Source organism: Lissotriton helveticus, chromosome 9 (assembly GCF_964261635.1).
Source record: "Lissotriton helveticus chromosome 9, aLisHel1.1, whole genome shotgun sequence".
NCBI lineage: Eukaryota > Metazoa > Chordata > Amphibia > Caudata > Salamandridae > Lissotriton > Lissotriton helveticus.
The window spans coordinates 546,748,673-546,763,675 of NC_136070.1; positions in this window are offsets into that span (position 1 = coordinate 546,748,673).

Genomic DNA, 15,003 nt, shown 5'->3' on the forward strand with positions numbered 1-15,003 from the left:
AGCGGTTCACCAGGAAAAGGGGATGCGGCAGCTCCCTGCACGCCAGGCACACAAACATGGAGGCAACCTCGAGACCGGCCGCCGACTTCCCCTGCGGACAGCCGAGCCTCTCGTGGCCACTCCGCACAGTAGAGCCGGGCCGGGGGCACAGGGGCAGCAGGTACCATACCAACACCCACACGAGTCCCGCGAAGAAACGGGGCACGCTCGTATACTCGGAAGCCGTCCGGGGCCGTCACTTGCAAGTGCCAAGTGGCCGATACAAAATGGCACCCACCACAGCACTGGGCAGCAAGAAAGCTGGGAAGATCTCCTACAAGCCGTGGGAGAGGATACTTTGTAGCACTCACGGCCGTCTGAATCTCGGAGCATGGAGCGCTGCGGAGCAAGCAGGATAAGTGCAGCGGACAGCACAGTGTAGCAGCTACGATCCACCGTTCGGCTCCGCTCCAGTCACAATGGCCGCTGGCGTTGTATCAGGGTCGACCGTCCCCGAGGAAGAGGGACCCGGTCGCCGCCATGAAACGCAAAGGAGGAGGTAAGGGCGCCGTTTCGCTTCCCCCGCTGAGAACACACCGGGAAGCACAGCGTTGAAATCAGGGTCACCTCCCGGATCCGAAAAGTTGGTGCAGAAGCAGGATAGCGTGCAGGATAGGTAGCAACACGGGAGGAAAGCGAGAGGGTCGGCGGAGCCGAGGGTTCAGGCGGCCATCATGGTTGCGGGCTAGGCTCCTCCCACTTACCTGACTTTTAATGAGGGTGACACAGTCCCCATTGCTTACAATTCACACTTGTACACTTCGGCTGAGTTGCGGTTTTCCGCTGTGGAAAACGTTTTGACAGCAGGGCAAATGGCTATTCTAAAGGAACGTGCACTGTCGCAGGAAAAATGCATTTTGGTTGTTAACCCCATATCCTGCCCTAGAGGCAGTGACAAAAGCCAGTGTACCTAATTCAAAGGCTTTGCACCCGAGGTGGATACAATGGGCCACGTCCTTGACATCTCCAGATGTCTCGTTCATTTTTGATTCCTCTTTGCAGACTCAGGAGTTTTTGCAGTATGAATTTGTTCATCCGGCACCTCTGACAATGTGCCCGCTGGAGGATTTCCATTGTATCATTTACAGGGATGGTTCGGCGCAACTGGCGACGGATTCAAAACACGCCTATTCTTCGGCCTGCGCAATAGTGGTTGGCACTATGGTGAATGGAGAGTTCAAGTCCAATGTCGTGCATACACAGACATTAGGGGACTGTACCTCCCAATTGGCAGAGCTCTGTGCTCTCATGCTTGCATTAGAGTACGCTGATTCTAGTGTGAAGACTCTTATCGTAAGTGACTCTTACTATTGTGTTCAGTCTTACAATGACAATTTGTTCTTTTGGCCTCAAAATGAATATCATGATTCCAAAGGTAGCACAATAAAACATAAAATGATCTGGGTTCGAGTGGCTAAGCTTAAAGAACGGCTGCCACTCGTGTATGTGATTCATACTCTTGGTCACCAGCGTGTTGGAGTTCACGCTGTGGGTAACAGTCTCGCCGATGAAGCGGCGAAGGCAGCAGTAGTGACATATGCAGTGGCAGCAGTTACATGCTCCAAAAGTAAGATTGATGATGACATCTTGGCAGCTATTGCCGCTACAGCGAAGGGAGGTAAGCACCCTAGAGGTTTCCCTTCCAGATACTCTTATCATTTAAGTCCTGATAAAGTTCCTTATGTGAGAATTAACGATGTTGGTGACAGATTGATACCCAACGCAGACCGCAGATCAACACTGATTACAGCCGCTCATGAGGGTATGGCATCCGCCCATGCTGGGGTCTCTGCGACTGTATCACTCATACAACAGCGTTACTGGTGGTGCGGATTGTACACACAAACGCGTGATTATGTCCTTCACTGTGACATTTGCCAGCAGATTAAACCTGTGTTTATTTAGATCACTGCAGCCCTTTCTCCTCTGATACTGCGTATAAATACATCTTAGTTGCAGTTGATTCTTGCACGCGCTTTGTGTGGGTGTGGCCGCAAAGGAGTGCTGATTCTCAAACTGTCGTAAGGGATTTACGTGTCTTTGTGGGAATTTTTGCATGTGGTACCTCAGACCAGGGTCCAGCGTTTGCCTCTAAGGTGTGCAAGGATGCCATGCGTTCATTGGGGGTCCAAGTCAAATTTTCGTCCCCATACCGACCTGAGGGTAATAGTGTTGTGGGGCGGATGAACCGTGACTTAAAGCAATCCTTGACAGCTAGGGTATTAGGTACAGGGTGGAACTGGCTAGCCCACCTCAATAGCGTTCAGCGTGCACTAAATAATCTCCCTAGAAGGTCTCTGGGTGGGTGGACCACATATGAAATGCTCTTTGGCATCAAAATGTTTGTTCCGGTCCTTGAGGGTCTAGACCAAGCGGCGTCTGCCGCTCCCTTTGACGTAGATGAACATTGTACTGTTTTCCAGAATCTACAAGAGACCTGTGACAGTCCTAAAAGGAACATTTGCCCTCCACATCTAATGCTGCGTTGCAGATTCCGGGAGTTGGCTGGATACCCCAAGTTGGTGAACTGGTCCGCGAGAAGATCGAGAACAAGAAGGAATTCGGTCCCTCATATCGTGCTCCAGTTCCTGTGCTTGGTGTGCAGGATACAAGAACAGTCATTTTACCTCCACTTCCTGGTCGTAAGGAAAACAGGTACATCTCTATTGACAATGTCAAACTACACAGAGTGGCTGATTCTTCTTAGTATGACACTTGTGGTCTCTTGCCCAGCGATGCTGAGGAACTCTGTTTTAGCTCCAGCACTTACCACTAGGCCTGATGTTGCCATTGAGATAACTACAGTTACAAATCCTTTATTGAATACACCAGCTGGTGATTCTCATTGATGAAACGGAGTACGCTTACCCCACTGACTTATCTATGCCCGATTTAGAGACCTGTGTGGCTAATCAATCACGATTTTCATTTGACACTGACTCTGCCACATCAAAGTCCCCATCAAAAGTTTCGATTTTTTGTATTTGGTTTCAAAAACATTTTTTGATTACTACTTGGACTTACATTTGGCTGGTGCTTTTTAGTTTTTTTGTTCATGTCCATTGGATTTGTGGTGTATTTTTTCCGTCTTGTGAATGGACACTATGTTAAAGAAAGAACTACAATTAGACTAATTGATGGAACGTGGCACTCCACTCCTCATCACACATTATGAAGAGGGACCAGACTTTCGTGAATATCACTGCTTGGCCTGTCTTAGATGGGATTGTATGGGATGCTGTTAAAGTTCAAATACACAGTCCCACAGTGGTTATTAATGCCCCTAATGTACTTTGTGTTGCAATGGGGGATGTGGTAAAACAAAATATTCGCTCTGATGATTGGGATGTCCAAGCCATAGAGGCTTTGTTTTCTGATTTGAAATATTATGCTGCCTTTGATGCTGAAGATTTGTACTTAGATTCTGCTAATTATGCTGATTTATCTGTTACCAACACTATGGCCATCACTTCCTGCATAAAGCAAACACTTTTAGGAATGTGAATAATTATCCACAATGGGAACACTGTCCTGCTCCTGTTGAGGGCAGCTCTGAGACTCTTTTGAAAAAGTTTTCTTACTTCACTCATTTTAATCAATCCAACCCTGATGCATTTTATTTTAAGGTGACTGAGAAGTCCTCTTCCAAGGTTAGACTTACCCACACCAAATTATTTTATTCTAAGTCTTTTATTGACCAATTGGCTGTAGGGGGCTATGAACGGTGGAAAGATACTATTGATCTTAAATCTGTTTGGGGTTCTAAACATTTGCAAGTGCAAGGCACTGAAGCTTTGCATCAAGCATGTCTCATCCCGAACCATATGTTGATTCTGAATTTAAGTATTTCACAAACCACCTGCTTTGGATTGGCAACGTCTAAAAAATTAAATGCTCCTGCGATATAGTGGAGAAGCGTGGCTCAGTGGTTAGAGGCGGCAGACCCGAGACTGAGATCGACCGTGGACCAGGGTTCGATTCCCCGCCTCGGACTCGACAATTCTCGCTCCGGTGCCTACTCGAATCACGGGGTCGCACTCTGCAACTCTGGGCAATAGCTTGCTTAATCTCCACTACGGCCCCTCGCGGCCCCTCGCGGCGGGATGCCTGGCTTTCACCTTGTGGACACCCTGCCGGGGTTTCTCACAGGGGAATACCAGGACGGGTTCCCTAAGCAAGCGCCAGGATGCCCTTTGGGTGACAGGTTCGCGCTATATAAGTACATTTACATTTACATTTACATTCCTGATTTAGGAGAATACTCCAATTGGAATAATTACACCAGTATGTCCCTTAGGGCCATATGTAGGTGGCCAAATACCGGTCGGTAACGGCCGATTTCGGCCGTTACCCACCGGTATTTTGAGTTTCAGATGTAGGTGGCCAAAATATTACCGATTCTGTATATTTACCGAATTGGTAAATTACCGAATCTGTAAATTAACGAATCGGTAAATGTACAGAATCGGTAATATGGGATGTAGGTGGCACTGGAAACAGTGCCACAGGCCCTTAGGAATTCGTTATTTACCATGAAATATTATGGCATGGTAAATAACGAATTCCTGTGTACATGCACATCTGTGCATGTCACCTGTGCCATGTGGCACACAGACATGCCCTAAGGGCATGTATGTGTGTCATATGGCATACAAGCCAGAAACAGGGGTGCAACAGGGTGTCAAAGTGACACCCTATCCCCCTTGTAAAATCGGTAATTTTACCGATTCGGTAATTACCGAATCAGTATTTGCTATTGAATCCTATGGGCTTCAAGGCCCATAGGAATCAATGGCAAATACCGATTCTGTAATTACAGAATCGGTAATTACCGATTCTTACCGATTCGGTAATTGTTACAGAATAATTACCTACATGGCATTTACCGAATTGTAAATACCGAATTGGTCAAATTCGGTATTTACGATTCGGTAAATGCAATTTACCTACATATGGCCCTTAGTGACTTACAGACTCTGTTACAAAATGTGTCTTTTAACATTTCCAGTTTGGATCCCAAAGGCTGGTTATTATGGCAAAAAAGCGCAGATTCATACCAGCATAGTTTTCTGGGTTTGGCCCCTGGCTATACACAGGTTCGGATGGATCCTCGTTTTGAAAGTGCACATTCTGTCACTACCTATTCTGTAGGCAAGTTATGTCAGAACTGGCTCAAACACTCCACCTTAGCCTCAGTTAAACTTCATTTATCTAAATTGACTGACAATGTTGATTTGAATGAATTTGTGAAAGATCCTGTCAAAGGCCGATCCAAAAGATGGGTTTATACTGTTTATAACGAACTGGAAACTGTCCCAAATTGAGGCTGCTTCTAGGTTGCGTGCTATTGATCAAGCTAATTCAGAAAAAGTGCTTGCCATTGTAGATAAAAGCATTACCACACTTTCTTCCCGAATTTACACCTAAGATAACATTGTTTCTTCTGTCGTTGATATTGTGCAAGATGAAGTCTCAGTTTTGTACGATGGTCAAAATCAATTGCGTTCCATTATGCAGTTTGCATGGACTTTACAAACGTTAAAGGCTGGGAAAGTGCGTTGGTACTATATGAACACGTCCTCATTGTTTTTACCATTTAATCTGACTGTTAAACAACAATTCATGTCAATGAAAGATGCTACATTTTCCCTATTGCATATTGAAAAATTAGAACCGTTACCATTTTCTGTGGCTGAGACGAATTCTGCCGTTTGGTTTATTCACCCTACCTTTCCCACTGTTTAAATTTGAATCATGAATGAAGCATTATGCCATAGGCAGATATGAACCATTAGGTAGCGCATATTTCCATGAAGTTTGGTCTATGCCTTTTACCTATAGGTGCCTAAGAGAGGGTAAAGAAGTGTATTTGAAAGGTGAAGATTGCACTTCAACTCCTGATCCCTCATTGGTCTGTAGGCATATACAATTGCATGGCTCCTGTAATACAGATGCCCCAAATTTGGCGTGTATTTTAAAAGGTACACCCGTTCCGGCAATTACAGCGACTTTTACGTTGTTAGCAAACGATAGTTATTTATTATTAAATAATGAAGATTGCTGTGGTATGCTGGCAGGGAAACCGTACATAGTGACTGTCTCCCAAAGTGTAGTCTGTTGTAAAAATGTACTGTTTCCTCCTCCGCATGGGAAGCTCGATGCATCCATCTGGCCTTCCATTCCGACCTTGAAAGCAGAGTTCAACAAGATGGGTAGAATAAGAGCTCTTTTGTCTCAAAAAGAAGTCTCTCTTACATCTGCGCGTGAAACATTCATCCTTCACATGGCTAACACTCGTACTGAGGTACATGCATTTTTAAATACGGATCTGCCCCTGCATTTCGGTGCTTTGATTCACACAATATTTAATGCCTCAACTTTGGGCTTGGCACACTTTTTTTAAGTAGTAAGTTCTGGCCTTGTGACTTCATTCCAAACTATATTTGGTGTGATACCGGCATTTTTTCATTCTATCTTTTCCACCCTCTTTGGCGGTTTCCCGTTAATTCTGGCTTTAGCTGCGGAAGTGCTGCTGTTAATTTGCTTGCTCCAAAATGGTTGCACATCCTGAGCCCCACAACGAACTGCCCCGGCTGCTCCAACTCCGTGACCGGATGCTTGAACACTATGGATCGCTGCCTCTGGCTACTTTGGGTGTGACGTATGGTTTATCTTTCCAGTTATCGTACTTTACATGCGTGCAGCCTGTTTTCCACTGTTTGGATTGCAATTTTGAATGGGCTCTAGATTTGTGCCTCTGCAATACGATGTCTCCTAACCCGGATTATGATCTACTAATGTGTCCATTAGTTGCTCATGAACTAGATTGTTCTGGAATCGGAATAATGGCCTGTGCAGCTGTGCATGGAGTCCTAAGCAATTGGAATATATGGTCTGCAGCCCATGATTTTCTGATATGCAGTTATCTCAAAATACATCCGAGTTGTCCTCTGATGGTGCTAGAGACTCCGGCAGTTGAGAAACATGTGTGTTATTTTTCATTACTGAATTGGATGGCTGGAATGTTTGCTGAAGAAAACAATGACTTCCTATTGGAGGCTGTTGCAACATATTGTGCCTATACGCTGTTGGATTGCAGTGACGCTTTTTTCATTGCTTCATAGACACATACTGGACTTATTATTTTTCCTACATTTTTGTCTTGGCTGGCATTTATTTTGACACTATGACCCCCACCCCTGTTGGGTTACATATTTTTTGTAATCACTAATTCGGATGTTACTCCAAGTTATCCTGTTTGGCAAAATTTTAAACTTGGTTCTGTATCATTCGAACTTGAACTCTGCGTTCTAAATGCTTGTCCCCCACGTCTTGTGTGTTCTCCCATCAACGGAGGGTGTAGTGAGGCCTGAGCCTAGTTTGGGCACACTGTCATGTTAGCATGAGCTTATTAGAAGTTTAAACACCATTTTACCTTTTGCTGCTTTTGCACACAACACTGCATATAACTTTTGTTGTAAGTTAGGCTGCGTGAAATGCTTTACACGAGAAAGGCTTGTTTTCAGCTTTCCTAGACTTACATCGCGTCCCTAGTCTGCACAGTGAGTGCTCAAGCCTCCAAGGTTATCATAACAAGGGAGCTGTTGTTCAAACTGATCAGTTCACGTTTTTAGACATAACACACATGCAGCTGCAAACCAACGGAGAATCTGGCGCCTTTAATATCACACTGTAAGCATGATTGCAGACACTTGGAAGAATTCCGTTTCCAGAGAGAAAGAGCTTTTGCAGATCCTGATGTGATTTACTCCTGCTGATCTTAGAGGTATGGGATTCCCCAGACAAGCCTAAGAGACCTTCTATATTTTATAAAACATAGTTCCTAGCAAGGGAGGGTGATTTATTAGGTGCTATAATCCCTATTTTCACCATCATTGTAATATGATTTCTTCTTTTGTGTTTTATGGAGTTGTAACAATGCTGATCATATTATTTCTAATCATATGCCTGCTTATGTTAGCAAAGATACTGCATCTGAGAGCACGTCATTAAAATAAATATTTTAACCTTTCTCGTGTCTCTTTTTTACTCCTGTTGTGGACTGGTATGAGAGTATAATGAAAGAGTGTTCTTGCTTCCCACCATTCCTGAGTATAACCTAAGTCGGATGTTCTGGGTTGTCTAATCATTGGTTCCTTTGCTGTAGGACGAAGAGCTAATGATACTCTGATGCTAGCTGGTTAGGGTTTCTAGGTACTGAGGTGAGTTTTTTGGTAGACCACAATTCACTGAGGTCCTGGATCTCTGTGCACAGTTCTGTGTAGGAGCAGAATCCTTGCAACAATCTATATTTGCATCACTCTCATCCCCCACTCCCTGAAGCACCAATACACAAGACCTCCAAGGCTAGGCGAGATTGGCAGATCAGAAGGGGACAGGTTGACACTTGGCGGGCACAGCATCCCGGTGAACGTGATTATTCTTTCTTTTCAGCACTACACGAGCTCCACATCAGACTGGACGCGATACGCTTGACACCTGACATACATGCCACAGTTTGACATAGCGAATATCTCACTAGCACGCTGTCAGACCATAATCCATTGCGGCTGCGACTCCACTGGTCCCAGTCGTGCCCCTTGATCCCAACTTGGAGACTACGCCCAGAGTCCCTGGAAAACCAGGTCTTTCGAGAAGCGATTGTGACTGGAATCACCCTATAGTTTACTGATAATGAGGGTACAGCGTCCTCGTCAGCAGTAGAATAGGAGGCCTTTAAGGTTGTGGTGAGAGGACTCTGCATTGCTAATATGGTGGGAGTACAGAAGACGTTATTGCAGGATGTAGAAACGGCGGAACAGTGCTTGTGAGCAGCAGAGGGAGCTCGACCGAGTGTCCTGATGAACAGAGGGAGGAATCTGAGGCTAGGGTTGCGGTAGCGGTGCAAGTTGAAAGGCTGCGCTGCTTTGACCACAAGAGGTACTTAGCACGCGCACATGCAGAATGCGATAAGGAGAGCATGCTGCTACCTTGGTTGACTAACCCGGCCCGCCGAAGGACGATTATCCTAGAATAAGTGGTCCAGCAGGAGATCCCGTTTATACCCAACAAAGGATTAATGGTCTGTTTTTAGATTATTATGCGGACCTTTAACGGAGTAAGCAGGAGCTTGATGGGGGTGCCATTGGTGAATTCTTAACAGAGGCTGGGCTGCCGCACCTTGATAAAACGCAAGCTGATCTCCTGGGGCAGGACATAACATTGGGAGAATTAGGGAGTGCAATAAAACATATGTCTCGTAATAAAATGCCTGAGACAGATGGTTTACCGATCGAGTTCTACTCGACTTATGTTGATTTCTTGGCCCTTTAGTTAATGACTATTTATAATGAGGTGAAAAGAGCGGGGGGACTATCGATCTCCACCCGCGAGGCTGTCATTATCCCTTTATTAAAACCTGGGAAGTCTCCCTCTGGTAAAACGGTCTACCGCCCCCTGGCAATGCTTATGAAGGATTACAAAATCTTGAGTAGGATACTTGCGACACGACTGCTTCCGCATATGGTGCACCTGGTTCATCGAGACCAGGCAGGATTTATTCAGACTCGGAACACCATCACTAATGTGAGGCACCTACTCCATATAATGGAGGCCCAATCTTATTCGTCGGACTCCCCTGTCATCCTATCGGTTGACATCGAGAAGGCATTCGGTAGCCTGGAGTGGCCGTACTTGTTCTAAGCTATGCGCAGTTTCGGCCTTGGCGATGCCTTTGTGGCCTGGACAGCGATCTTATATAAATCATCTACGGCTTGGGTTCGGACGGGGGCCCTGATCTCGGTTGCTTGTGCGGTGGGTCACAGGATGCGACAGGGGTGCCCGCTCTCCCCGTTGCTGTTTGCTTGGCCATAAAGCCCTTAGCGGCCCATGCCAGACTGGGGCGGCAGTACGCGGGGCTTGACGTGCGTGGCGTTATACAACATATATCGCTTTATGCTGATAACCTACTTATGTTCCTAGCAGATACAACTGATGCCCTCGCTGGCGTGAAGGGCTTGCTTCAGGACTTCGGGATGGTTTTGGGACTCAAGGTGAACTGGGCGAAGACCTGTCTGTTTCCAGCGGCTCCGTCAGGCGAGGGTCCTTCCTATACTAACGGGATAAAGTGGGAATACCAGTGTTTATCGTATCTTGGGACCCACATATATCATACGCCTTCTGACCTGTTAGATGGTAATGTGGGTACAGCTATTCGGAGCCTCCGGGGTAGCCTAGATTTCTGGGGTACTCTGCCTCTTTCGGTGGCTAGTCGAGTGGCGCTTTTAAAAATTGTGGCTCTCCCTCAGTTGTTGTACTACTTTCGGACGTTGTCAGCCTGGATTCCGGCATCATTCTTAAAAAGATCAAATCACTGATTACAGGGTTTATCGAGACAACTGGCAGACGGTGAGTTGCAATTATGATGCGCCCAAAAGCCGACGGAGGGCTCGCGGTTCCTGACTTCGAGACATATTATCTAGCGGCCAACCTGCAATGGCTTACCCCAGCAGTGGTGCTGGAGTTTCGGGGCCCAGATGAGCGTAGGTGAAGCGGGATCTCAAGGCATGTTTTGTCATCTATTATCCTCCAACAGCCATTGCGACTCGGGATGCTCATTAGCGAGGTCCGGACGTTGAGATTAGGTTGGAATCTAAGTCAGCAAAGGGCCATGATTAAGCAGCCTTACGCCACTGAGATACCCTTAACTATGTGCACTCTATTCCCACATGGAGGGGATTGGGCTGCATTATTTGAGTGGGAGACCAAGGGGTTACATATGCTAGGGGACTTGTATAAAGATGGTGGCCTCCTCCTGTTTCAAGCTTTACAAGATAGATATGACCTCCCCCTCTGAGATTTGTTGCTTCATTCGGCACTTGTCTTGGCCATACAAAAGCATTGGCGGGAGGGGTTATCAGAACCACAGACTTCCATGGCATGTCAGTATGTTGTAATGGTGGCGGGCACTTTTAAGGCAGTTACTTGCTTGTATCGAAGTATGACGGGTGAAGTATTGACACCATTGCGGGAACTGCAGCGGAAGTGGGAATCGGACCTTGGTAAAGAGATTCCTGAGAAACCGTGGGCTGAGGTAGTTAGGAGGGCGTGGAAAATCACTAGAAATGCCCGGTTCCAATTGGTCCACTTCTTTAAATTACATAGGGCGTATCTCACCCCAGCCAAGATAAATAAATATTTCAATACAGACACTGCGAGGTGCCCACGCTGTATTTAGAGGGGGCGGAGTTCTGCCATATGATGTGGGGCTGCCTGCAATTAGGAACTTACTGGGAGGAGGTTGTTGCATTGCTATGTGAGATAACGGAAAGGCAGATAGCGTCTGACACGGGTACGTGTCTTCTCCACTTGTTCCCCCATACAACCAAAACAAAAATGAGGAGCACATTTCTAGATTTAGGACTGCTGCTAGCCAAGAGGGACATTACGGCACACTGGAAGGCTGCACGGGGTCCCAGTATCCAGAGATGGAAGACAGAATCACTAAAATGGGCAGCGAGCGAGAGTACAGTTAGGTTCCAGCTCGCTAGACGAGCAAAGGGAGATAAAGCTTTGGAGGCAGCAAGGGCCTCGGAAGCTTTAGTGGTTTTATTGCAAGCACCAGAAACTTCATCGTCGATCGTCTGGGTACTCTGGACTTTGCTGGACTTTGCTCTGGACTTTGCTCTGGACTCCAAGACTGCAACTGGGAAGACTCCTGCTGCTCCTGGTCTTGTTTTCCTGCAAGTCTGCCGCAATGGCTGTGCCTGTGTTCCATAGAAGATCCTCCCAAGGCCTGTGGACATCCAAGACACCTGAAGAAATCTCCCTTAAAGTGAAGGAGTCACTTCCCTGCATCTGCAGGCACCGCAACGCAGCTGACCGGTCTGCTGATTCTGGTCTCCCATGGACTCTGAAAGGCTCAGCAACACTGTGGTGATTCGGCAACTCCCTCGAGGCCCGCCCTGTCCTCTCACCAAGTTTGAGGCCACTATCCCTCGTTAGAACCGCTGGAACAGAACCCCTGTGCATGGCATCGACTTGCCATTGCAAAGGCTTGTTGGCTTCCTGCTTCCAAGCTTTTCGGGCTCCAAGTAGTCCCAATCTCAAGGATCTCCTGTGACCAAGATCTTTGTCCTCACCACATTGCTTGCACCGTGGGCCTGCATCTTTTGTGAGCTGCTTGAGGTCCTTTTGCGACTCCTGTGCCTCCGGCCTGTGGGTTCTCCTGAGGGTCTTCTTTTGATTCCAGTGGGCTCCCCTGATTGGTCGGGCCTACACTGACTCCCCTGCTTGTGGTGAGTCACTTGGACCTTGCTGGTCCCGACACTGCATCTTTTTCGCTTGCCACGTTGTTTGCTGTTGCCAAGGCTTGTTCATGCTCCCAACGAACACCGACCCCTCAACTCTCAACATCCGACATGGGACAGCTTGTGAATGGCTCCTGGTCTTCTACAGTGTTGTTGGGTCCATGCAGCTGCAGCTCCACGGTCATCGTCAGCTCTCCTGCAACACCCAACATCGGTGGACATTCGTCTTCCATTGCTCCTGGTCACTCCTGAGTGCATGTACTCTGTCCCCTCTGCTTGCAGGTTCTTCACATCTTGAATCCACCTTTTGCTTCCACTGGACACTTTCACCTTCTTCGCCAGCGGCATCTTCCTGGAGTCCTCCATTGACTTTGACAGCAGTTTCCGATGCCACTTCGCACCAATGCAACCGGCGCCCCTGATGTAGGTATCCTGGGTCCTAGGGTATCCACGTGTGGGCTGGCTCTCCAACTTTCTGTCTTTCATGGGGTTTCTTCAGGGTCCACTGGGAAGGGTCGTCCTTCTTTAAAATTGCAACCACAACTTACCCATTGACTTGAACGGAGCACGCAGTCGTGTTCCAACTCTGCACACTGCCTCCATGGGGTTCCTAGTTTCTTACCTTGGGTTGTTCCTTGGGTCCCCAGCACTTCTACGTCTTCTGGGTATAGTCTTGACTTGGGCCGTGGTTCGCATTCCACTATTTTAGTATATGGTTTGGTCCACCCTGATGACCACTGTGTATATCTTGCTACTTACCTGTTTTCTTCGTAAAGTATTGTGTGCATTGTATATGTCTCCGGGTAGGGGATATTTGTATGTGTTAGTGAGTGTCTTATAATAAATACATATTTATATAAATACACTGTGTGTTTTTTTTTCTCCACCTAATCTATACCAATAAGATTACATTCCGGTAAAACAAGCTGCTTTACACTCCTTCTGGGCTAAGCCTGAAGGCTCCTCGCCACAGCTACCACTTAGAGAGATTTTTAAGGTTGTCTAAGACCACTAAAATCACAATATGGGTTGTCTGGAATAGTGCAGGGTGCTACACTTACATAAGTGAGCACCATATACTAAGCCAGCCCCATACGCCCAGCTTCAAGGTCGACCATGTTAGCCGCTAGGCCAAATCCTTAAAGTTACAAAGAAAATCAGAAAGGATGGTGTCCCTGGCCCCAGTGGTCTTCCAGGGTCATTATTCAGAGAACATCTGCAGTTTTGGGCTTCAACTCTAGTGCCATTGTACACCCAATGTAGGCTCTCAAAAGAGGTCCCGAGTCAAGGAGAGGATCCCTTCTTCAGCGCATCTTTAAGAAGCCCTCCAACACAGAGGCAAGCAACTATCGGCTCATAGCACTGTTGGACATCGAGGGTGAAGCATATGCCAGCACCCTGCTCCAGGAGCTTGCACAATGGGCAAGCGCAGAAGGCCCATTACCTTTTTGTCAGACTGGATTGTACACAGGGGGGTCAACCGTGGACAACATAGTCGCCCTCTCATACCTCACTTACCAAGCAGCAACCCAGGCATCACGCCCCGTGTTTGCATGTTTTATCGACTACTCAGCCACCTTCAACTGAGTTGTCCGGAACGTCTTGTGGGGGAAACTGGAGAAGTGGAACATCTGCTCCCAAACTGCTCCAAGCAATCACATCCTTATACACAAGAACCTGGGTATGAATAAAACTCACGGTCAAGACAGCCACAACTAAGATCAACACTGACCGTGGATTAAAACACAGCTGTGTGTTGTCCACTTTACTATTCAGCCTCTACACAGCAGACTAGGGTCTGGCTTTATCTGGAGCGGCCTTGGTCCCCCCTAGAACTGGCGAAAGTAGAATCCCTCTCATGCAGTACGTAAACGATCTAGTGCTACTCGGCCACACGAAAATTGGTTTGCAAAAAGCTCTCACCACTCTAAACACGTACAACCTCATGAATGCGCTCGTTACCAATGGGAACAAAGCAAAAGTTGCGGTCTCCAGAAAGTATCCAAAGAGGAGGCTCTCCAAATGGTGGCTGGGGCTGCTAAGGTAGGACTGTGAGCAATATTCTTATTACATGGAGCCTCGATAAGTGAAACAGGGAACTCGACCCTTCGCCTAAACAAACTGAATAGCAAGGCAAGAATGGTTATGTACACTCTGTGCAAATGAAATGTTACCCTTGAAAGCCCAACGATCACTGCCATATGGAGAGGGATGTCCGCCAAACTGCTCCCCGTGATTAATCATGCATGGCAAGCTTTTCTGGGTAACCTGGCTACCGCCTTAGAAAAGATCCAGTGCACAGCCTACAAGAAACTATTCCATCTCCCAAACCACACAAGAAACACCTTGATAAGGCTGAAATTCGGCTTAGTGCAGCAAAACCTAGAAAACCTAGCAGCCCTGGCAAAGTACTACTTCCAGGCAACGGCCGCCCCTTAAAACTCCATGAAGGCGTCAATAAAATAGTGCACTTACTACTTTGTTGCCCTGCCATGTTACACGCCGCCGAACTTTACTGAGGCCCGTATTTTTACAAACACAGGATTTGCGCAGCTAAAGAGGCTGTTCCATTCTATAGACTTTGGAACCAATGACTGTAATGGCCACATTTGGGAAATATATCTCGCTAGCTTGCAATCAGCTAAGGAACGGGATC